Source organism: Zingiber officinale, chromosome 5A (genome assembly GCF_018446385.1).
Source record: "Zingiber officinale cultivar Zhangliang chromosome 5A, Zo_v1.1, whole genome shotgun sequence".
NCBI lineage: Eukaryota > Viridiplantae > Streptophyta > Magnoliopsida > Zingiberales > Zingiberaceae > Zingiber > Zingiber officinale.
The window spans coordinates 41,615,732-41,640,321 of NC_055994.1; the positions used below are offsets into that span (position 1 = coordinate 41,615,732).

General features: G+C 40.1%; 1 non-coding gene across 1 annotated transcript; it reads left to right on the forward strand.

Annotated features, from left to right (window-relative positions):
* The first annotated feature begins 24,249 nt into the window (after positions 1 to 24,249).
* On the forward strand, positions 24,250 to 24,355 carry LOC121983570. The gene has a single exon (XR_006112606.1). It is a non-coding gene; the product is annotated as a small nucleolar RNA R71 (small nucleolar RNA).
* Positions 24,356 to 24,590: the final 235 nt, after the last annotated feature.

Genomic DNA, 24,590 nt, shown 5'->3' on the forward strand with positions numbered 1-24,590 from the left:
CCTTATGAGCTCCTCTTGGGGACATTCTCAAGCTAGATAACTAGGACACAGTTTCCCTCTATAATCAACAACACACACTATAAGTAATATCATTTCCCACCATATCGGGCCTATTGATTTATCGAGCTAAATCTCACCCTTTGATAAGTTAAAGAAATAAATACTAAATATATATGCTTGTTATAATATTAGGATAAAGAGCACACACTTCCATAATAACTAAGGTCTAGTTCTTTTATTAAGTCGGTATAAAAAGAACTTACCTAAAATGGTCCTACTCAATACACTTAGAGTGTACTAGTGTAATTTATTAGTCAAGATAAACTAATACCTAATTACACTACGACTATTCCAATGGTTTGTTCCTTTACATCTTAGTCGTGAGCAACTATTTATAATTTATAAAGAATTGATAACATGATCTTCTATGTGTGAAACCACACACCATGTTATCTACAATATAAATTAATTGAACAACTACACTTAACAAATAAATGTAGACATTTGACCAATATGATTCTTTTATTTCAAGAATAAATGTTTACAAAAGCTAGGCTTTTAGTATACACTCTAACAGTCATCTCATCTGCCTTGACCCATTTCTTATGTCTCTCTATATCCTCTTCACTAGAATCCTTATCAGGCACGATAGGACAGACCTCAAAAAGTATGAACTTGTATTCTTCAGTAGTTAAGACAATATCCAAGTTTCATTTCCAATCAATATAATTTGGACCAGTAAGTTTGTTTTCTTTTAAAATAACAATAAGAGGATTGAAAGCCATTTTGAAATCCTGAGAATCACAAAATAAAATATTTGGTCAAAACTTTAAAATTTAAAATAATATTGATTCCTCAAACAATATAATTTAAATTCACCAACACCTCAAAACACCGTGAATTTCGTATGCCATGATAGTGTGTACGTATACTAATACATGTTAGTTAGAGCCCTAGAGCCAGTCATTTGATGATTGTATGGACTCATGTATATCATATTCTTGTATATTAATAAAGGCATTTGTTTGGTTATTATACTTATTTGTATTAGTGCCAAATAGACTAAGTATAATAGCGTCCTTGAGTAGAAGGTTCATACCTATATCAATCGATTAGTTGAATCGATAGTGAGATGATATAGGGAACACTACTCTAAATCATTCCTAGTCGAGTATTAACATTCAGGGACAATGTTAATACAATAAGACTAGCATGAAGGTCAGCTCGATGACTTGATCTCACAAGTCATGGATATAGAGATATCAAGCTGACACATGGATATGCATTAGAGAATGTATATTGAATGACCCGCCATGAGAAAGTATCATGCATCGTTATATGAGTGTCATATACTTTCTCATGTGTCTATTAGTATGACTATTAGTCCTTTGACCTGAAGTCATCATGGATCCCTACATAAGGAGTTATGTACTTTGGTTTCGTCAAACGTCACCCGTAACAGGGTGGACTATAAAGGCGATTACTGGGTATGTAACAAATTATGCAGAGGGATGTGAGTGATGTAGATGGGATCTATCCCTCCCATATGACGGGAGCGACATCAATATTCTTGATAGAGTTAGACCACGAAGTGCATGGCCATGCCCAAATGAGTCAACATTAGATGTTGAACTCATTTGATCGAGTGAGTCTACTTGGAGTTCAAGATTTAGATTGATTAGAGGATGACACGGTCTATATCTCACATTGATCAATCTAGATGTCAAGGATAGAAGGACAATGTCACATATTGTGAGGAGTCACAATTAGTAGTCACAAGGTGATGTTGGATCTAAACATTCTTGTAACTTGGGTAGCAATGATGTATTGCTAGATGCCGCTCATTGCTTATGTTTCTAAAGGAGTTTAGGAACATTGCCAACATTACAAGAACCTATTGGGTCACACACAAAGAATAAGTGGATGGAGATTAGGTTCATATGATGAACCAAGAGGATTAGATTCATTTGATGAATTAAATTGGATTAAGAGTAATCCAAATTGGGCTAGCTTGAGTTAGACTCAAGTTGATTCATGTGTTCAATGAATCTAATTTAGATTATGATTCATTTAATCAATTTAATTAAATGAATTAGATTCATTATATTAAATTGGCTTGAATTAAATGGTTAGATTAGATCAACCATGAGAGAGATTAAGTCAAGTTTGACTTGACTTGAGAGGAAGAGGAAGAGTCAAGTTTGACTTGACTTTGCCACATCATATGTGTGACTTGGCATTAAGTGGCCAATGATGATGTGCCACATCATCATAGTTAATACATGAATATGCCACCTAATGGAAGTTACACTTCCTTCTTTGTTTTAATGTGGCCGGCCACATTAATGAGAGTAATTACTCTCATTGTGGCCGGCCACTCAAAATGAAGGGAATTGATGTTTTTCATTGTTGTTGTGATTAACTCCTTCTTCTTCCTCCTTGGGTGGTCTCTCTTCTCTCCATGGTGCTGTTGCCGTGAGGTTCCAAGAGTGGAGAGGGTGATTTGAGTTCCCAAAAGTAGAAAGGGTAAGTGAAGGTCACATAGAAGAGTGTTCTTGGTTTTTATCCTCTCTTCTTTGATCTCCTTTCTTCTTCCATTTCATCCGAGAGCCCTAGAAAGTGCTAGCACACTTGGGGTCTCTCTTCTCCATCCTTGAGTGCTAGAGAGCACTCCTTGTTCGTGTGGATATCACTAGAGAAGTATCTACCTTGATACTTTGGAGATCCGACACGTACCTTGGACGAGCGGGAATTTTGTGAGGGCACGCTTCAAAGGTAAAAGTTCTCTTAATATGTAGATCTAGGAGTAGATCTAAAAGGTTTTTCAAACTCGTACTCGTATTTATCGTTCGGTTTTCTTTGCACGGATCCGTTGGCCTTGGGTGATTCGGGGTTTCCGCGATGCGAAAAGAGGTTTTCGCGGCCCGAAGAACCCAACAGTGGTATCAGAGCCACGTGCAAGGCGAGTACGAGTTTGTTTTTTAGTTTTATGAAAACTAAAGTTTCTGTAATTTTCTGTAAAATTATGATTTTTGGGTTTTTATGAGTATTTTTCTCGAGTAATCGAAGCACAAGTGTTTAGTCGCTTGTAGGCTTCGGCTACCGGAAAGATTTTTCCAAAACGGCTTCGTTTCGCCCCAAAATTTTTTGGGACAGCGGGCTTGGGTGCCATTAGATCACTTAGGAGCAACTTGCGATGGTTAGATAGCGGGTAGGGGTACTGCCCCTAATCCCGCAAGGGGATTTGCTCCGTGATTGCACCCGAAATCGCTAAAAACGAACCCGCCGGGAAGATTTTTCCGAAACGGCAATGTCTCGGCCCAAATCGTTTTGGGACAGCAGGTTTAGGCGCTGTGGGATCGAAAAGGAACCCTCGCGATGGTTAGATCGCGGGTAGGGGTGCTGCCCCTGGCCTCGCAAGGGGATCCGTTCCGCGATTGCGCCCGAAACCGCTAAACGGGTCCGCCGGGAAATTTTACTCGTAAAAATTATAAAAATTAATTTTAAAATTACAGAAAATTAATAAAATATATAATTTTGAATTATATATTAATTTTGTGATAGTCATGGCCCAAAAACCCAAGGTGATTGGATTGTGTTGTAATTCATAATACGGCCTGCGTGCCGTTATGTGTTTGCGAGTGTTGTCGCGTTGTGCCTTCTCTTATATTCTTGTTGTAAATTAGATTTAGACACGAATGTAACTCGAGTTTCAAATTGTAATGTACAAATTGGAGCAGTGGAGGGTCCAAACGAGACGGAGTTCCGAGGCGGGCACGAGCAACACAAGGTGGTCAAAGGGAGGAGCTTGGAGAAGCTGTTGACCCTAGGTTGACCAATCGATCTTCTCATTGACTTGAGAAGATCGTAGTAGGGCCATGACTAAATCACAAATAGATTAATTAATTGCTTGTGTATGTGATGCATATTTAATAAGTAGTTAATTAATTAGTGCCTTACGATTAGATTAGATCTAAGTCGTGCACATGATGCACCCTTGCGATTAGATTAGATCTAAGTCGTGCACAAGATGCATCTTTTTCGATTAGATTAGTTCTCAATCGACTCAACTCTAATGCCTAACCGTGCCATGATACCTATCACTACCTCGATCACATGTATTGTTGAATCTGCCAAAGCAGAGCAATACATATTATCTTGGTAGGGTACGGAGGGACAATCTTGGTCCCGCCTATCAACGCATGGGTGAATACAAACTCAATTAGATTGAGTATTCCTAGTTACTCGGTTGGATCGAGTCAACTATGGCATTCTTCCAATAGTTGGAAAGATAGGACAAAATCACTTTTATATTAACTCTCGGGCGTATTAGCCAAAGCTAACTCTAGTTTTAATATAAATATGGATCTTGATCCTATAAACAAGAGTTGTATTGAGATGTAATTGGTAATCGTTACCTACCGATCATACTAAGGCTTGGGCGTATTAGCCAAAGCTAACTCAAGGGTTAGTATGATGTGGATCTTGTCCCACAAGAATTATAGAATTCAGTGTGAGCATCATTTAATTAAATGCCTAATTAAATGATTTTAAAAGAATATGATATTTATTTCTGCAAATTTTTCTGTTGTAGATAACCATGACATCGAACACGAATTCCTTCTCCCTGCGATCTGTCCTTGAGAAGGACAAGCTCAACGGAGCGAATTTCCTGGACTGGTAGAGGAACTTGAGAATAGTTCTTACCCAAGAACGTAAACTGTACATTCTGGAGCAGCCCATTCCGGAGGCTCCTCCTGCCAATGCCCCGCGAGCAGACAAAGATGCTTACAAAAAGCATCAAGACGACGCATTAGATGTGTCCTGTCTAATGCTCGCGACCATGAACTCTGAGCTTCAGAAGAAACACGAGTTGATGAGTGCTTACGATATGGTTGAGCATCTTCGCCAACTATATCAGGGACAAGCAAGGCATGAGAGATTTGAGATCTCTAAGGTACTGTTTCAGTGCAAGATGTCAGATGGGGCTCCCGTAGGTCCTTATGTACTCAAGATGATTGGGTACATAGAGAACCTCCAAAGACTGGGGTTCCCACTTGGCCAAGAGCTGGCCACTGACTTAATCTTGCAATCCTTGCCGGATAGCTATAGTCAATTCGTTCTGAACTATAACATGAACGAGATTGACAAGCCACTGCCCGAGCTCCTTAGTATGTTACGAACTGCTGAGATTAACCTTAAGAAGGTTAAGCCCATTCTGATGGTCCAGAAGCATAAGGGCAAAGGCAAGCCCAAAGGCAAGGGAAAGTCCCAAGCCAAGGGCAATGGAAAGGCACTGAAGCCTACAGGAGGGGTCGCCAAGGATGCTACCTGCTTCCACTGCGGTCAGACCGGGCACTGGAAGAGGAACTGCAAGGTATACTTGAAGGATCTTAAGAAGAAGCGAAGTGAGACTTCCACTTCAGGTATATATGTTATAGAAGTCAATCTATCTATTTCTACATCATGGGTATTAGATACTGGATGTGCTTCTCACATTTGTACTGATGTGCAGGCGCTGAGAAATAGCAGGGCATTGACAAAGGGCGAGGTGGACCTACGAGTAGGCAATGGAGCACGGGTTGTTGCTGTTGCTGTAGGGACTTATTTTCTATCTCTACCCTCTGGGCTTGTATTAGAATTAGATGAATGTTGTTATGTGCCTGCTTTGACTAAGAACATTGTATCAGTTTCTTGTTTAGACAAGAAAGGTTTCTCGTTTACAATAAAGAACAAATGTTGTTCCGTCTATTTAAATGATATGTTCTATTGTAGTGCACCTCTGATAAACGGACTCTATATTCTAGACCTTGAAAGCCCTATCTATAACGTAAATACCAAGAGGTTCAAGTCTAATGACATGAACCAAACCTACCTTTGGCACTGTCGCTTAGGTCATATAAATGACAAGCGCTTATCCCAACTCCATAAGGATGGTTTGTTGGACTCATTTGATTTTGAATCATATGAGATATGTGAGTCATGCCTACGAGGCAAGATGACCAAGACTCCCTTTAATGGACACAGCGAGAGAGCAACTGATTTGTTAGGACTCATACATAGTGATGTATGTGGCCCTTTCAATGTTGATGCTAGAGGCGGTTATAGGTACTTCATCACATTTACTGATGATTTTAGTAGATATGGTTATGTGTACTTGATGACACATAAGTCTGAATCCTTTGAAAAGTTCAAAGAATTCAAGAATGAAGTACAGAACCAGCTTGGCAAGAGTATTAAGATACTTCGATCCGATCGAGGTGGAGAATACCTTAGCCATGAGTTCCGTGACTATCTAGCTGAGTGTGAGATTCTATCCCAACTCACTCCTCCAGGAACACCACAGTGGAATGGTGTATCCGAACAGAGGAATCGTATCTTATTAGATATGGTACGATCTATGATGAGTCACACAGATCTTCTGACATATCTATGGGGATATGCTCTAGACACGGCAGCTTTCATACTCAACCGAGTTCCATCAAAGGTCGTGATAAAGACACCATATAGGATATGGACTGGGAGAGATGCCCAGGTGTCTTTCATGAGGATTTGGGGTTGTGAGGCTTACGTACGACGTCAAGTCTCAGACAAATTAGGACCCAAATCCGACAAGTGCTATTTCATTGGATATCCCAAGGAAACTAAGGGATATTACTTCTACATTCCCAGTCAGCACAAGGTAGTTGTGGCAAAGACTGAGGTCTTTCTAGAAAGGGACTTTGTTTCTAGAAAGACTAGTGGGAGCACGTTCGATCTTGAAGAAGTTCAAGATGCGAACAATAGCACTGATGCCTCGATGGAAGTTGAACTGGAACCATAAAGTGTTGTGGATGATGTTGTTCCACAAAGAGTTGAGGAACAACAACCAGTTTAAGTAGAGTTCAGGAAGCTGTGATGAGACCAGATTCCGAGAAATGGCTAGAAGCCATGAGATCCGAGATGGAATCCATGTACACCAACCAAGTATGGACTTTGGTTGATCCACCTGAAGGGGTAAAACCCATTAGGTGTAAGTGGGTCTTTTAGAGAAAGACTGACATGGATGGACTTATCTATGAGGGATTTCTGCCGATGTCACATGGCGTGAGTTTTTCGAAGACTCAAGGTCCCTCTTCTAGAGAGAAGAGAGATCGCATGGATCAGATCCCTTATGCCTCAGCCATAGGGTCTATCATGTACGCCATGCTATGTACTCAACCTGATGTCTCGTATGCTTTGAGCATGACGAGCAGATACCAGTCAGATCCAGGTGAAAGTCACTGGATAGCGGTCAAGAATATTCTTAAGTACTTATGAAGGACTAAAGAATATTTCTTGATATATGGAGGCAATGATGAGCTAACTATAAAGGGTTACAGTGATGCTAGCTTCCAGACCGATCAGGATGATTAAAGATCACAGTCGAGGTTCATGTTTTGCTTGAATGGTAGTGCTAAGAGCTGGCAGTGTTCACAGCAGTTCTACAACGTTTCCATCTCATTCGAGAGATTATCGATAGAGGAGATGTGAAGATTTGCAGAGTACCTACAGAGGCTAACATCACAGATCCCTTGACCAAGGCTTTGGTACAGAGAAAGCATGATGGTCACACTAGGTCATTAGGCCTTAGAGCCTATACTTATTGGCACTAGTGCTAGTGGAAGATTATTAGTTAGAGCCCTAGAGCCAATCATTTGATGATTGTATGGACTCATGTATATCATATTCTTGTATATTAATAAAGGCATTTGTTTGGTTATTATACTTATTTGTATTAGTGCCAAATAGACTAAGTATAATAGCGTCCTTGAGTAGAGGGTTCATACATATATCAATCGATTAGTTGAATCGATAGTGAGATGATATAGGGAACACTACTCTAAATCATTCCTAGACGAGTATTAACATTCAGGGACAATGTTAATACAATAAGACTAGCATGAAGGTTAGCTCAATGACTTGATCTCACAAGTTATGGATATAGAGATATCAAGCTGACACATGGGTATGCATTAGAGAATGTATATTGAATGACCCGCCATGAGAAAGTATCATGGATCGTTATATGTGTTGGGTTCTTCGGGCCGCGAAAACCGCTTTTTCGCGTCGCGGAAACCCCGAGTCACCCAAAGCCGTAGATCCGTGCAAAGATTCGTAAACAAAAACTTTTCAAAAAACCTTTTCTTGTACGAGTTTGTAAAACCTTTAGATCTACAATAGATAAGGGTTATACCTTCGAAGCGTGCCTTTCGCTTATCCCGCTCGTCCAAGGAGTTGCCGGATTTCTAGACCGTCAAGCACCGGTCCTCTAGAAGTATCCACACGGACACGTAGGTGGAGAAAACCTCACACAAAGGTGTGCTAGCACCTTGGTGAGATTCGGCCAAGCAAGGAGAAGAGGGAGAGGGAGAGCTTGAGAGGAAGAAGAAGGAAGATACACCACTTGAATGAAAAATGAATTCACATTCATTCACAAAGTGGTTGGCCACTTTCTTCTAGTGTAACTCCCATTAAATGCATTTAATGTGAAGTTAATAAGAAAATGGCTTTGTAACTTCCATGAGGTGGCATCCATGATGATGTGGAATATCATCATTGGTCCACCTAATGCCAACTCACCAATGAGGTGGCAAAAGGTCAAGTCAAAATTGACCTTTGGTCTTCCTTCTCTAATCAAATCAAACTTGATTCAATCTCTACCATGGTTGATCTAATCCAACCATTTGATTCGAGCCAACTTAATATAATGAATCTAATTCATTAAATTAAATTGATTTAATAAGTCATAATCTAAATTAGACTCATTAAATACATGAATCAACTTGAGTCGAACTCAAGTTAGCCCAATTAGGATTACTCTTAATCCAATTTGATTCATCAAATGAATCTAATCCTCTTGGTTCATCATATGAACCTAATCTCCATCTAATTGTCCTAAGTGTGTGACCCTATAGGTTCTTGTAACGTTGGCAATGCCCTAAACCCATTTAGGAGCATAAGTAATGAGCGGTATCTAGCAACACATCATTACTACCCAAGTTACAAAAATGTCGAGATCCGACATCACCTTGTGACAACCAATTGTGACTACTCACAAAATAATGACAAGTGTCCTTCTATCCTAGACATCTAGATTGATCAATATGAGGCATAGACCGTGTCATCCTCTAATCAATCTAAATCTTGAACTCCAAGTAGACTCACTCGATCAAATGAGCTCAACATCTAATGTTGACTCATTTGGGCATGGCCATGCACTTAGTGGTCTCACTCTATCAAGAATACCGATGTCGCTCCCGTCATATGGGAGGGATAGATCTCATCTACATCACTCACATCCCTCTACATAATTCGTTATATACCCAGTAATCGCCTTTATAGTCCACCCAGTTACGGGTGACGTTTGACGAAACCAAAGTACATAACTCCTTATGTAGGGATCCATGGTGACTTCAGGTCTAAGGACTAATAGTCATACTAATAGCCACATGAGAAAGTATATGACACTCATATAACGATCCATGATACTTTCTCATGGCGGGTCATTCAGTATACATTCTCTAATGCATACCCATGTGTCAGCTTGATATCTCTATATCCATGACTTGTGAGATCAAGTCATCGAGCTGACCTACATGCTAGTCTTATTGTATTAACATTGTCCCTGAATGCTAATACTCGACTAGGAATGATTTAGAGTAGTGTTCCCTATATCATCTCACTATCGATTCAACTAATCGATTGATATAGGTATGAACCTTCTACTCAAGGACGCTATTATACTTAGTCTATTTGGCACTAATATAAATAAGTATAATAACCAAACAAATGCCTTTATTAATATACAAAAATATGATCTACATGAGTCCATACAATCATCAAATGATTGGCTCTAGGGCTCTAACTAACAATATGAGTGTCATATACTTTCTCATGTGGCTATTAGTATGACTATTAGTCCTTTGACCTGAAGTCACCATGGATCCCTACATAAGGAGTTATGTACTTTGGTTTCGTCAAACGTCACCCGTAACAGGGTGGATTATAAAGGCGATTACTGGGTATGTAACAAATTATGCAGTGGGATGTGAGTGATGTAGATGGGATTTATCCCTCCCATATGACGGGAGCGACATCAATATTCTTAATAGAGTTAGACCACGAAGTACATGGCCATGCCCAAATGAGTCAACATTAGATGTTGAACTCATTTGATCGAGTGAGTCTACTTGGAGTTCAAGATTTAGATTGATTAGAGGATGACACGGTCTATGCCTCACATTGATCAATCTAGATATCAAGGATAGAAGGACAATGTCACATATTGTGAGGAGTCACAATTAGTAGTCACAAGGTGATGTTGGATCTCAACATTCTTGTAACTTGGGTAGCAATGATGTATTGCTAGATGCCGCTCATTGCATATGTTTCTAAAGGAGTTTAAGAACATTGCCAATGTTACAAGAACCTATTGGGTCACACACAAAGAACAAGTGGATGGAGATTAGGTTCATATGATGAACCAAGAGGATTAGATTCATTTGATGAATTAAATTGGATTAAGAGTAATCCAAATTGGGCTAGCTTGAGTTAGACTCAAGTTGATTCATGTGTTCAATGAATCTAATTTAGATTATGATTCATTGAATCAATTTAATTAAATGAATTAGATTCATTATATTAAATTGGCTTGAATTAAATGGTTAGATTAGATCAACCATGAGAGAGATTAAGTCAAGTTTGACTTGACTTGAGAGGAAGAGGAAGAGTCAAGTTTGACTTGACTTTGCCACATCATATGTGTGACTTGGCATTAAGTGGCCAATGATGATGTGCCACATCATTATAGTTAATACATGATTATGCCACCTAATGGAAGTTACACTTCCTTCTTTGTTTTAATGTGGCTGGCCACATTAATGAGAGTAATTACTCTCATTGTGGCCGACCACTCAAAATGAAGGGAATTGATGTTTTTCATTGTTGTTGTGATTAACTCCTTCTTCTTCCTCCTTGGGTGGTCTATCTTCTCTCCATGGTGATGTTGCCGTGAGGTTCCAAGAGTGGAGAGGGTGATTTGAGTTCCTAAAAGTAGAAAGGGTAAGTGAAGGTCACATAGAAGAGTGTTCTTGGTTTTTATCCTCTCTTCTTTGATCTCCTTTCTTCTTCCATTCCATCCGAGAGCCCTAGAAAGTGCTAGCACACTTGGGGTCTCTCTTCTCCATCCTTGAGTGCTAGAGAGCACTCCTTGTTCGTGTGGATATCACTAGAGAAGTATCTACCTTGATACTTTGGAGATCCGACACGTACCTTGGACGAGCGGGAATTTTGCGAGGGCACGCTTCAAAGGTAAAAGTTCTCTTAATATGTAGATCTAGGAGTAGATCTAAAAGATTTTTCAAACTCGTACTCGTATTTATCGTTCGGTTTTCTTTGCACGGATCCATTGGCCTTGGGTGATTCGGGGTTTCCGCGACGCGAAAAGCGGTTTTCGCGGCCCGAAGAACCCAACAATACAAACATTTGTAAGGGGAAGTTTTATCCATTAATTTTATTATCTTGTCAACCTAACTTTATGACAATAAAATTAATAGTTGGTTCATCTTCGACCATACAAATAATTGCAGTGACTCTAATGGGGAGTATACTATTAAATGCGCCTAAGTATATACCATTACTTGATACTTAGTCCATTAAATAGGATTGTGCCTCTTTAGATGGAGAAGATCACACATACCTAAATAATTTCCTATAATCATCCATAGAGGAAGTTTGATCTAGTGATCTGCAAACAAACTCATCTGATATGGAGGAAGGCACTTAAGGCCAACGCGCAAGTTTGAATTCATCACTTACAAACCAGTAATGGAGACCATGGAATTTATTTAAATAATCCCTCTCCTACTTAGTTATTTAAATTGAGGAATTTTAACATGCTCACACATCATAACACAGCATCACAGTACATAAAACAACATATAAAGGCAATAAATGTGAAAATAAAATTTCCAACTATTATGGCCTCATCCAACGTTGTACTCCAATATGCCACCAATGGATCAAGCCGTCACGTCTATCTCGCTTCCTTCTTCGTCACGCCTCCGGTCCTCAAAATAGCACCACGCATAGCAACGATACAAGCCACAATAAAAAAAAATAAAATTTACATTTATCAATCCTATATTCCACAAAGGAATTTACATGTAATCTAGATCGAACAAAATATAAAAAAAATAATAATAATACGGCAACCGGCCGTATTTAATTATTACAATCATGCACACACAAAACAACCTCGACATGCCCGAGGGTTCAAATCACACACAAACACACAAAGCCATAATAGTTGGACTTAGGACACCTGTAACCACAAAGTTAATCTTTCTTGCACATTCTACTATTATCCGACCTAAATTTATATATGAGCAGTGCATAATTTAACCGAAAACCAATCACATAGAACCAGAAATCCTGCTCTGATACCATTTAAAGGCACTGTAATTTCATTCTATTTAAATTTCCTTATACAAAAATTGTACAATTACAGAACTATTCCTAGCAACTCGCATGTTCAATCAGACATGTGTTTGATCAATCAAGCAAGTTCTTGACGAATCAAAGCACACCTTGATCGAAGTACAAGATCGCTAACCTCTTGTGTTGGTATTCAAAATCGATGCAAAGAAAACTTAAACTAATTACGCAATGAAATTAAAGAACTAGTTGTACCTTTCCTTTGTAGCTAAAGACCTCTTGATCTTCTGCCATATTCCTCTCCTCTTCTTAGACGTAGTGTAGGTGACGATCTACCAAGACAACAACCACCCTTCCTCTCTTTGTTTCCAAATCTTCGACCACCAAGAGAAGCTCTAGGATGAAGCACCTTCTTCTCTTCTTCCCTCTCCTCTTCTTTTTCTTCTCTAAGTCACCGGCCACCAAGGGATCTAGGATGGGGCGTCGGCCCCTAAGCAAGGGAAGATGACCGCAGGCCCTTAGCAAGGGAAGAGGGGCACTGGCCCTTGGCAAGGGAAGAGGGGCCCCGATCCTTGGCAATGATGAGGGGCATTGACCCTAAGCAAGGGGAGGGGAGGGGTGCCAACCCTAGCAAGGGAAGAAGGGGCGCCGGCCACAAGGAGGAGAATAGAAATTGTGGAAAATTAAGTTTTAGGGGGGCACCACTTACTCCTTCTTATAGCCTTGCCACCATCCCTACGAAGGTAGAGAAAACCAAACCAAAACCAAGTTGTGGATGGGTGGATGTGAGGCTTTATATAGAGGCTACAACAGGGACCTAGAGGAGGAATTTCTTTAGGCCTCCTGATGGGCTTGTGCTTCCTGTCTTCCGCCCGAACACCCAACTCAAGTCCATCAATAATAACTCATACCACTAAAGGATTATTATTGAACTACCGCACCAATCCCATATTACAATATGGGCTCCTTCTTATCATGAGTGCATTAATTTCCTCGTGTTTAAGATATCGTATGTCCTTTAATTAAATGAGCTACTGACAACTCAATTAATTAATATATGATTCCAAGAGTAGTACCACTCAACTTTATTATCATGCCAGACTAAGTCCACCTGTAGGGTTTACATGATAATCCTTATGAGCTCCTCAAGGGGACATCATCAACCTAAATAATTAGGAGACAGATTCCTTCTATAATCAACAACACACCATATAAATAATACTCCCAACTCGTCGGGCCTATTGATTTAACTAATAAATCTCACCCATTGATAAGTTAAAGAAATAAATACTAAGTATACGTGCTTGTTATTATATTGGGATTAAGAGGGCGCATATCCATAATAACAGAGGTTCTGTTCTTTTATGTAGTCAGTATAAATTGAATAACCTCAAACGATCCTACTCAATACACACATAGTGTACTAATGTAATTTTATAGTCAAGACAGACTAATACCAAATTTCACTACAACTGTTCCAATGGTTTGCCCCAATCCATCTTGGTTGTGAGCTACTATTTATAATTTATAAGGAACTGATAACATGATCTTCTGTGTGGCACCACACACCATGTTATCTATAATATAAATTAAATGGACAATTGCATTGACATATATATAAATATAAAATGCAAATATTTAACCAAAGTGATTCTCATTTCAAAATATTTCAAAACAGATGTTCATACAAAAGCTAGGCTTATAGTATACATCTAAACAGTGTTATCGTCTTATCATTCTTTGTGTTTCTTGATCTCTAAGTAAACTCACTCAACTAGATGAGCTCAATATCTCATATTTACTTATTTGAGTATGGAGATATATTTTAGTAGTCCTAGTTAATCAAGGAGTCCACAAATATCACTTTCGTAATATGGATGGGTTAGATCCCATCTACATTGTAGGATCGTAAAGCGCTAGAGGGGGGGGGGGGTGAATAGCGCTCATGGCTATTTCATTTATTTCAAAAAATTCAAAGTAAATACATAGTGGAATATTGAAATAAGTTAAAAGCAATCGCTAACACTTTTGGTTACTTGGTTCAGAGCATGTGTCGACTCCTACTACAAGGCCCGCACGTAAGAGTGCTTTCGATGGACAATCCGCTATCAATTTCGAATAATTACAAGTAAGCAATTACAATATTCAAAATAACTCCAAAGTAAAGAATACCGATGACTATAGATCTAAATATTCTTGTTCTCAGTTGTCGTCAGAGCTTCGAGGCATCGTGGAACTATTTTATCGGTAGCACGCAAGAGAAGAAGTCATTCTGAATGTTGTACCGAAGCTTCTAGTCGTTGCTACTTTTATAGGTTGTTCTGGGTGCCCAAAACTCCTCCGAGTGCCTGGACCATGTGGCTCGGCCACTCCGCACGTGCCACATCAACTTCGTGATAACTTTTGGGTTCCAAGCGCTTGGACCGACTTTGGCGCCCGGACCAGTTAGGGGCACCCAAACCAGTTTCGGGCCCCCGAACCAGCTTTTTCCAGCCCTTTATTTTCAGCGAAATAAAGTTAGTCCAGGCATAAAATATATATAAACTAAAGTTTGATAGCCTCTGACTGCCCAATTTTGACTTTGAATTTCATCGAAACTCTAGGTCGAACCGACGCCTACTGTTCCCTCTTCAGGGAACGCGCCCTCAGCTGCTCCTCTCAAGAGATTTTACCTATTTCCAGATTAATCCTCCAGACCAACTGGTCTTTTTCATAGCATCCGAAGCTTCCAGTCTTCATGTTGGACGCCCGCTCCATGACTCGCCCAGACTTTCACCCAGTTCACAACACCAAGATTTCAACCTAGAGTCCCCGACTCTAGGAGTTTTGCCCGAAGCTTTCGATCCACCAAGACTTTTTGCCTAGGGTTACCACCCCCTAGGACCTAAGGTTATGACACCCTAGGATTTTCCACTTGCCTAATCATAGCTAAACTTTTGCCTAAGAACACTTATGACTTTCTTGTAATCTCATTCAAACTCGTTAGATCACAAATAATCTTAACTTTAAACCCTTTGCCATTATCAAAATGCAGGTTCGATCGTCAGATCCTTCCCGCACCAACAATTTCTCCCTTTTTGATGGTGGCAACAAAAGTCAAAGTTAAGTAAAACATAACATGATTATAAGAACATAAATGTGCACAAAAAGATGCAATATCAAGATGCAATTTAAAAAGATGCAATATTTATAACAACTTGTTGTAGCTCCCCCTGTAAAATATTGAAAATAGGCGAATATTAATAAGGGAATTTTTTGGAAATTTTGGAAATTTTTCGGAGCTCGTACGGACGAGTTAACGGGGATAAAAACAGGGCCCGGAAAAGCCTGTTTAGGCTACCTCATTTAAGCGAGGAAATGTTTTTTTTTTTTTGTTAATTCCTTTTTCCTTTTCTTTTCATTTATTTCTTTTCTCCTCGTGCTTAAACTTCCTTCTCACCCAACCCTTCTCGCGCTGACGCCTCCCCCTCGCGCTCGACAGTGCCCTAACCGCCGGCCCCGGCGGTTTCTTCCTCGCCAAAACCTGAAATCCCTCGGCCACTTCTCCTCTCCTCTGCCTCCCGAATTTTTTCTCCCTCTCCACAGTCGAGTGACCCCGAGTCCTAGCCACATCGCCGCCACTCCGACCCGACGTCGAGCCCTAGGTGTCGACACCCTCTCCGATCTCCTCACGCGCGCCACCGGCGACAGTCATCTTCCTCTTCTTCTTTCCGAGACACTGTCGAACCACCTCTTCCGGCCACCGATCCGATCTAGCGTCGGCCAAACTCCTCTTCCATAGTTTGTATTCGGCGCCACTACCGTCTCTCGACCTGAACCAGCGCTGTTGTCGCATGTGCCCTAGCGTCGGCGGTCGAGTTCGTCTGTGCCCTAGAACCGATCTGCCCATCTCCGACTACTCAGGTCAGTGACTCCACCTGAGTTTTATTTTCAGCAACTTCATGGGCTGTGAGGCTACAAATGAGTATTCGGGTTTGGTTTCGGACAGGAGCAAGTAGTGCCGAGTTCTTCCTCTGTTCCAGCCTGAAGAAAAGGGTCGATTGGGGGTAAGTGGTTGGTATAGTGGTTATGCATTAGTAACTGGATCTAATGTTTAGCTGTTGATGTATCGATGTTCTTTAGGGTATATTGTTTTGGAAATCCACAGCCCCAACCTCGCTCCAGTCAGGGCTACTGGCAGCAAGTGGTCTCCTGCTGTGGATCACCGGCAGACCATCCGGATTTGGGTGAGTCTTGATGCTATTTCATTTTTATAAAGGATGATCATGTGTAGATTTGAATTAGGGTTATGTTTGAATTAAATTTAAAATGGAATATGTGATTCATCATGTTTTAGATGCATGGGTAATTGGACTTAGGTTTTGGATTTTTAATCAAAGGGTGGATTGAGGATTAGGTAACTAATCCTAATTGATCGTCAAATTTATTTAGACAGGATGATGGTCATATGATTTGGGGTTTTGCCTAATTTAGGGTTAGAGATTTTTATTTAGCTATTTATGAGAATTGTAGCTAAATAAAATATATTACATTGGTGGCACAGGACTTTGACGCGAGACGAGTATCTCGGAGTTAGATTTGGACCATTATATCGGAGGCGTGTACTTTGACTTATGTCTTTTGATATGCATAATAATGTGTTTAACATATAGCATGATTGTGTTTTCCATTTGTTTCGGTTGGTCACTACATGATTTATTACATGTTTGCTTGTTTACTCGTTATGCACTGCATATTATTATTTACCTGATCATACCTGCTTTATAGGTAGTTACACAACCATATGATACATTATGTTCAGGACCTAGGGTTTATTTGATACCCTATCTGTTTGTGTACCTTCCATCTGATACATTGACTTGTGGTACACCTTTTATTTATGTATGGATCATGCTATGCTATTCATGATAATGCCATGTTTAGTGTCATGCATCATCTTGCATGATTGCAAGCTGTGCGATTGTCTGCTCCATTATTGTTGAGCACATCGCCACTTACATGTATCTGTACACACCACCACTCATGGGTTAGTGGTATATCAGACAGGTGTGTGGCAGTTCCGCTGTTTGGCTCCTTTGGTCTGGTGACTCAGTGTTACGCTCCGCAAGTGTACGAAAATGTCGCAAGTAATATAAAAGATTATCGTATCCACAGGGACTGGAATAAGCACTAGAAATGTCTCAATGCGAATTAGCTAAACAACTATCCAATCGTTTCAAAAGCAAAATAAAGGTAAACAAATCTAATATTAAAGATCAACAAACAAGAGTTTAGTGTTTTGGGTTATTATAAAGGGAGATTCTAGGAGTTTCAGTTTCTTTGTAAGATTTATTGAATGTAAATGGTTCACCAATTCTTATCCCTCAATTGCCAAACATGTAGAAAGTTGCCGGTTCCCTCTTGCAATAGACAACCGGCTAAGGACTGAGAAATGTATCTAAATAGGATTAATTAGACATGAACCTACGTTGTCCTTACACAGAAGCGCACCTATTACTATGCCTTCCTCGGATATCAACATAAAAGCCCACAACTTATTAATCTATCAAGATACAAGAAGCTAATCATAAAATCCATCCTACTCTCTTGAATATTCCTATTTCCTCTTCAAGATTATCTCTCAAACGTCCTTACACGGGCTTGCACCTGTCACGTGGATCCCTCGGATGATCGAGTGAGAGTTTATCTTTACCAAGTCTATAAGAAATCCAAACAATCAATCAAGAATGAGAATTGAGCGCAAACCACAATCAATCATTCAAGATCTAATTGATACAAGCAAGATAATGTCATCGAAACAAGAAAATGGCAAATCCATAAGAGATTACATCAATCCATCATACAAATACTCCCTTAATCCTAGAATACAAGATCTACTCCATGAATCGAGGAAGAAAACCCGAAGAAATAGAGATTACAAGCATTCCTTGAATCCCCCAATCCAAGAAAACAAGAAGAGGGAGAAAGAGAAAACTTATCTACGAAGAAGCCTTGTCTTCGGATCCAATCCCCGCTCCGGAGTCGAAATCGTCGAGATCTCCCTTAGAATCGCCCAGAAATCCTCCCAAGAATGGGAGGAAACCGCCAAATCTTGCTTTCTCCCAAAGGGGGAGAGATCCCCTTTCAATTCATGAAGAAGGGTTTAAATAGAGGAGGGAATCGGGCGCCACACGGCCCCGTGACACGGCCGTGAGATGCTTCGGAGTGCTCTCAGGCCAACGAAGCCTGGCCATGTGTCTCCACATGGCCATGGTTCCACACCCATGGGTAGCAAACCATGGTTGCGCCAAACGGTACAGCCGTGCCACTCTACCAGAGAACAAGCAAGTCCCGTGTAGACCCACACGGCCCTGTAAGGCTTCTGCTCTGGTTGGCTTCAAATCTTGACACAGTCGTGCGAGGTTCACACGGCCATGTCATCTTCCTCTTCTGTTGGTGCCAAACTCCACACGGCCCGAGCTCCATACCAGTGCAGGGCCGTGTGAGGTACACGGCCTGGTGCTTTCTCCCTTCGTTTCCTCCAATGCATGCCCAAAGATGTAGATTCTTCACCAAATCGACTCCTGTGTACAGAAAATACACAAAAAGCATATCTCCGAACCAAAAGAGTAAACATGCTAAAAGGAAAGCTGGGAGTATAAAAATGCATAGATCAAGCATGCTCAAAGTATGTAAATGTGCGTAAAAACATGCATAAAGGAGTATATAATCTACGCACATCACACCCCCAGACTTAAACCTTTGCTTGTCCTCAAGCAAAATGCTGCACTCTAAATTCATATGTTCTACAACGCATTCATAAAACCCAGTGCACTTTCCTAATTCTATCAAAAAGTTTCATCAACAGGCATGATCATGGAAACAAGTAAAGTATGGTTCAAGCGTAAAAATCTTGTGCGCAGTGTAAAAGTAACTCAACACCCTTCAAGTTTCAATCCATGTCCTAGTCAAGTCGTCATCAAATTTGAATTCCTAATGTTTCCAGTGAAAGACAAGTAACCAGTGATAGGCACTTACTTACCATTCACTTGGTTCATATTTCTCAACTAACCCAAGGTCTCAAAGGTGTGCTCAATCTCAAGAGAAGCTAAACAGTCATTTTCCCAGTAACCTAACTCGGTCTCAAAGGGTGACTTGCTAGATTCCACTCATGACAACTATTTTTTATATCCCTTATTGTTCATTTTTTTTTTATAAGTGTTTGCATTGTGCAAAACTTATTCACAAATGTACTTTTAGCACACATGTTGGGATATTTTGATTTTTCCAAATGAGCTTTAATGATTTGAGCCTCATCCAGTAACCAAAATGAAAGTTGAGAGATCACCATGGAAACCAAGTACTAAGCAAACAAGATGAATCATGACTATTTCAATGACATCAACTATTCAAGCATTAAGCACAAGTGTAGTGAAGATAAAATCCTTAAGGTTGAACCAAAACTAAAACTCATCACCATAAAATTCTTAGCTTGTTTCATGCTACCCAAGATAGAAAAAATAACTACACAAAGTTTACTAGTAGCATCATGCGAACATCATGAATCGAGACAATAATCGTGCTAACATTTCACTTGAATCCAAGAAAGCATATAAGTGAAGATTTGATGTTCTCAAAATTTTTTTTGCCATGATTATTTCAAAAACAAGCAAAATAAAGCAACAAGCAATGAAAATAAGAACCAACATGAAAAACTAATCAAAAACTAAAAACTGAAAACCAAACTAAACAATACATGACACCCCCCCCAGACTTAAACTTTTCATCGTCCCAATGAAATCAGTATGGTGGAGGAGGTGGAGGTGGACGAGGGAAAGGAGGTCTACGACATGGTTGGCTAATAGGAAAACTAGGAAAACCCGGAATCTCACCCAAGGATCTATGATACTCATATAAAGCATCAACTTGTTGGCTAGTAAGCGTCATACTCTGCATAAAATCTCTCATCCTAGCCTGATCAGTATCATAATCCTGCACAAACTCATCCACTTGACCTTGAAAATTCCTCGTAAACTGAAAATGATTTTGTACCTCCCTAAACTGATCATCAGATAAAGAGAAGCGCCCCTCCAACATTTTTCGTTGGGAATCTTGCTTCTAATGAAGTGATTCTAGAGACGTACGAAAATCTGAAAAATCAAACCTAGAAGATCCCGTGCCATATGCAAAAGAATGCCTAGCTGGCTCCATAAAACTAGAAGGCTGCGTATGTCCAGATGACGAGGGTTCATTATGTGGCTCAGTGTCTCCAGGTATAGAAGGGTTATCCTCAAAATCTAACTCAGAAATTACCCAATTAGCCCGGTTACGAATAGTAGTTCGTTCAGGAAAAGGAAGGGGTAAAGGAGAACCATTTCTCCTAGGAAACGCGAAACCATTCTCATCCCGAACGATCATTTTCATAGCAAGACATGTATCAATGTCAATCATGTCATTACCATGAATTATTTCCAACCCATCAACATCAAGATTTAGATTACAAGCTATTCGGGTAATCAAACCACCAAAAACAATTGATCCTGATGATGCCCTAGCTGATCTCAATAAGGTTTGAACAAAATGAAAACCAGAGTCAAATTCAACCTTATAAAGCATAGCCCATAAAGTATAAAGCTCTATCTTCTTAACCACCCCATCACTCTCTCCCCTACCAAAAATAGTTTTACTCATGACTCTATGTAGATACCTAAAGATGGGGTTTTGCATATGGGAGGCCTTAGCTCTTGAAGGCTCATAAGGTTGATCTAACCCAGTTATTGCATTCCAAAAATGATTCCAATTAAACCTTGGATCAAACCTACGAGGGCTACCGGTGGTTATTCCAAAACAAGAATTAAAGTCACTAAATGCCCATAGAAATTCTTGATTCATTAATCTAAAAGAGATTTTTCCAAAATAATCATCTTCATTTGTAAAATGGACATCCAATGAACTTAAAAATTCTAAAACAAGACGAGGATATGTAGGCAAATGCGTGTACATAATATCACTCCAATCCAAAACCCAATCATCAAATCTACATCTTCCCTAATTCCAAGCATATCAAGAACAGTTGGGTCCATATATCTAGTACACACAATCTTTCTATTGACAAGAATTGCGAATCTAGTTACTTGATCATCATTTCTGAACACAATATTGAATTCATTGTCATTACCTTCGTTGCGTGAAGTCCTTTTGCCTTTGCCCTTCACTGGTTGTTTTCCTTTGTCTCTTGATGGCTCCTTCTCTTTGTCTCCACTAGATCCACCACCTCCTTTGCGCAATCTCTTCAAAATATTGGACATCTTGACGAGTTTAGATAGGGGAAGAATTATCTAGAGTGGTGGAACTCAAAGAACGAAACTTCAAAGAACAAAAGATCTTAGGTTAAGAGAACAAAAGTCCAAGTCTTAGAGAGGAGGAGAATCGGATCTAAAAGATCTTGAGAGATTAGAGAGGAGTTTTTAAGAAATTGGGAGAGAAAGATATGTTTTGGAGAGTTGGGGGTGTGCGGAACACGGCCAAGATCTGGCCGTGTGAGGTAGGAGGTAGACTTTAATAGTTCTCCTACACGGGCCGTGTAGATCTACACGGCCTCCCCATCTTTCCTCTCGGGAATCTTTGCACGGGCCGTGTAGATCCACACGGCCTCCCCCTCTTCCTTCTCTAGATTCCTCGCACGGCCGTGTCTGGGACACGGCCTCTCCATCTTTCCTCTCGGGAATCTTTGCACGGCCGTGTCTATGACACGGCCTATACCTTTTTCTCCTCGGGAGATCCCACATGGCCGTGTCTGGATGACACGGCCCAAACACTTCCCTTCTCTGCAACCTTTGCCTGGCCGTGTATAGCACACGGCCTGACTCTGTTTTGCACCTAACCTGAAAACAAAATCAAAAGAATGCATCAAACTAAAAGAAATTACAATACAAATCAAAACTAACTAAAAGAACCCTTGGGTTGCCTCCCAAGAAGCGCTTGTTTAAGGTCTTTAGCTCGACCAAACTTAATCATTCGCTCCTTTTCCTCGCCCTTGGAGGACAGATATACTTTTCGTTTCTGTTGGGAGATCTTCTCCCAACATCTTCCACCACATTGTCTCCTTCATTTGGTGGCCTTCCATGAGGATGGAAATTCCATTCCTCAAGTTTATAAATGCTTGTCCTGCTACAAGCATTTAAAAGAGACGAGACATGGTTAGAAATATTAGATAAATCATATTCCAACTTTTCCTTTCCAATTACCAAAGAAAGCTTATGGTTTTTGACATCAATTATAGCTCCAGCTGTAGCAAGGAAAGGTCTTCCTAATATGATAGGAATCCTAGGGTCCTCTTCCATGTCCAACACGACAAAATCTGTGGGAATAACATTCCCATCCACCTCTACTGGCACATCTTCTATAATACCCAAAGGGTACCTGCAGGAATGATCAGCAAGTTGAAGTGCCATAGTAGTAAGTTTAATGTTTTTGAGACCTAATTTATTACAAATTGAATAGGGAATGAGGCTAACACTCGCCCTCAAATCACAAAAAGCTTTTTCAAAAAATTCTTTCCCTATGTTGCAAGGAATATAAAAGCTCCCTGGGTCCTTCAGTTTTGGAGAAGTGTTCTTCTCAAAAATAGCACTACATTCCTCACTAAGTGCAATGGTCTCGACCTCTCCTCTTCTTCTCTTATTTGACATGAGATCCTTCAGGAATTTGGCAAATCTAGGCATTTGTAAAATAGCATCAATAAGAGGTACCTCTACACAAATTTCCTTAACTTTTTCTATAAACTTGCCAAATTCTTCATCCTTCTTGAGCATTGTAAGTCTCTGAGGAAAAGGGACAGCTTTGCTCTGATGGTTCAGTGGAAGAGTCTCTTCAACCTCAATGGTACTCTCCTCATTAGCTTGAATCTGATTTGATATAGGAGGAGAGAGCTCTTCTTCTTTTTGTTTCCCTTTTGAAGCAGTCACTTGGGAGTCTCCCAAGGTCCGTCCGCTCCTAAGCTCAATCCTATTGCAATGCTCCATAGGATTCACATCAGGTTTTCCTGGAAGCTGTCCTGGTGCTCTGGATGATGAGGAAGCTAGTTGGGCAATTTGACTATCCTGGATCTTTTGATGCTTTTCAGAATTATCCATTCTCTGAATGAGCTTTGCTAAATCTTGCTTCATTTCATTCTGATTTGAGATAATTTCTTCAAGCATCTTTTCAACATTTGACTTTGGTAAGCCTTGAGAAGATAGATGTTGAAAATTTTGTTGCCCAGCTTGAAAATTTGGTCTTGCCCCCATAGATGGTCCTTGATCTTGATTGTTTCTGTAAGAAAAATTTGGATGACTCTTCCATCCAGGGTTATAAGTATTTGAGTATGGGTTGTTCTGCCTTTGATTGTAGCTCATGATTGCATCGCATTGTTCAAGTTGATTGATTTGTGCAGTGATAGCTCCCAATGGACATGAGTCATTTGAATGCTCTGAACTCCCACATACTTCACAAGATGTACTAATAGCATTGACCATATTAGCACTAGTCCCCATATTCTCAAATTTCTTTGTAAGAGCATCCAATTTTGCAGACAAAAGAGTGACTGCATCTACATCAAACTTCCCTGATGCTTTCATTGTTGGGTTTACAGAGGAGTAGCCACCACTTCTTTCATTTGCCCATTGATGATGATTTTGTGCTACACTTTCAATGATTTCTTCGGCTTCATCTAAGCTTTTATTCATAAGTGCCCCTCCAGCAGCTGAATCAAGGGACACTTTAGTATGATAATTGATACCATTATAAAAAGTGTGCAACACTAACCATCTTTCCAACCCATGATGTGGGCATTGTCTGAGCATACTATTATATCTATCCCATGCTTCAAAAAGAGATTCTGAGTCAGTTTGCTTGAAGCTTGCAATTAAATTCCTCATATGAGCTGTTTTGCTTGGTGGGTAGAACTTATCAAGAAACTGTTACTCGCACTGCTCCCAAGTGGTGATGCTATTAGGGGCCAAAGAATTCAGCCATTGCTTTGCCCTATCTCTTAGAGAAACCCCAAATAACAGTAATCTAACTGCATCTGAAGGAACTCCATTCATTTTCATGGTCCCATATATTTCATAAAAGACCTCTAAATGTTGATTGGGGTCTTCATGAGCTCCTCCACC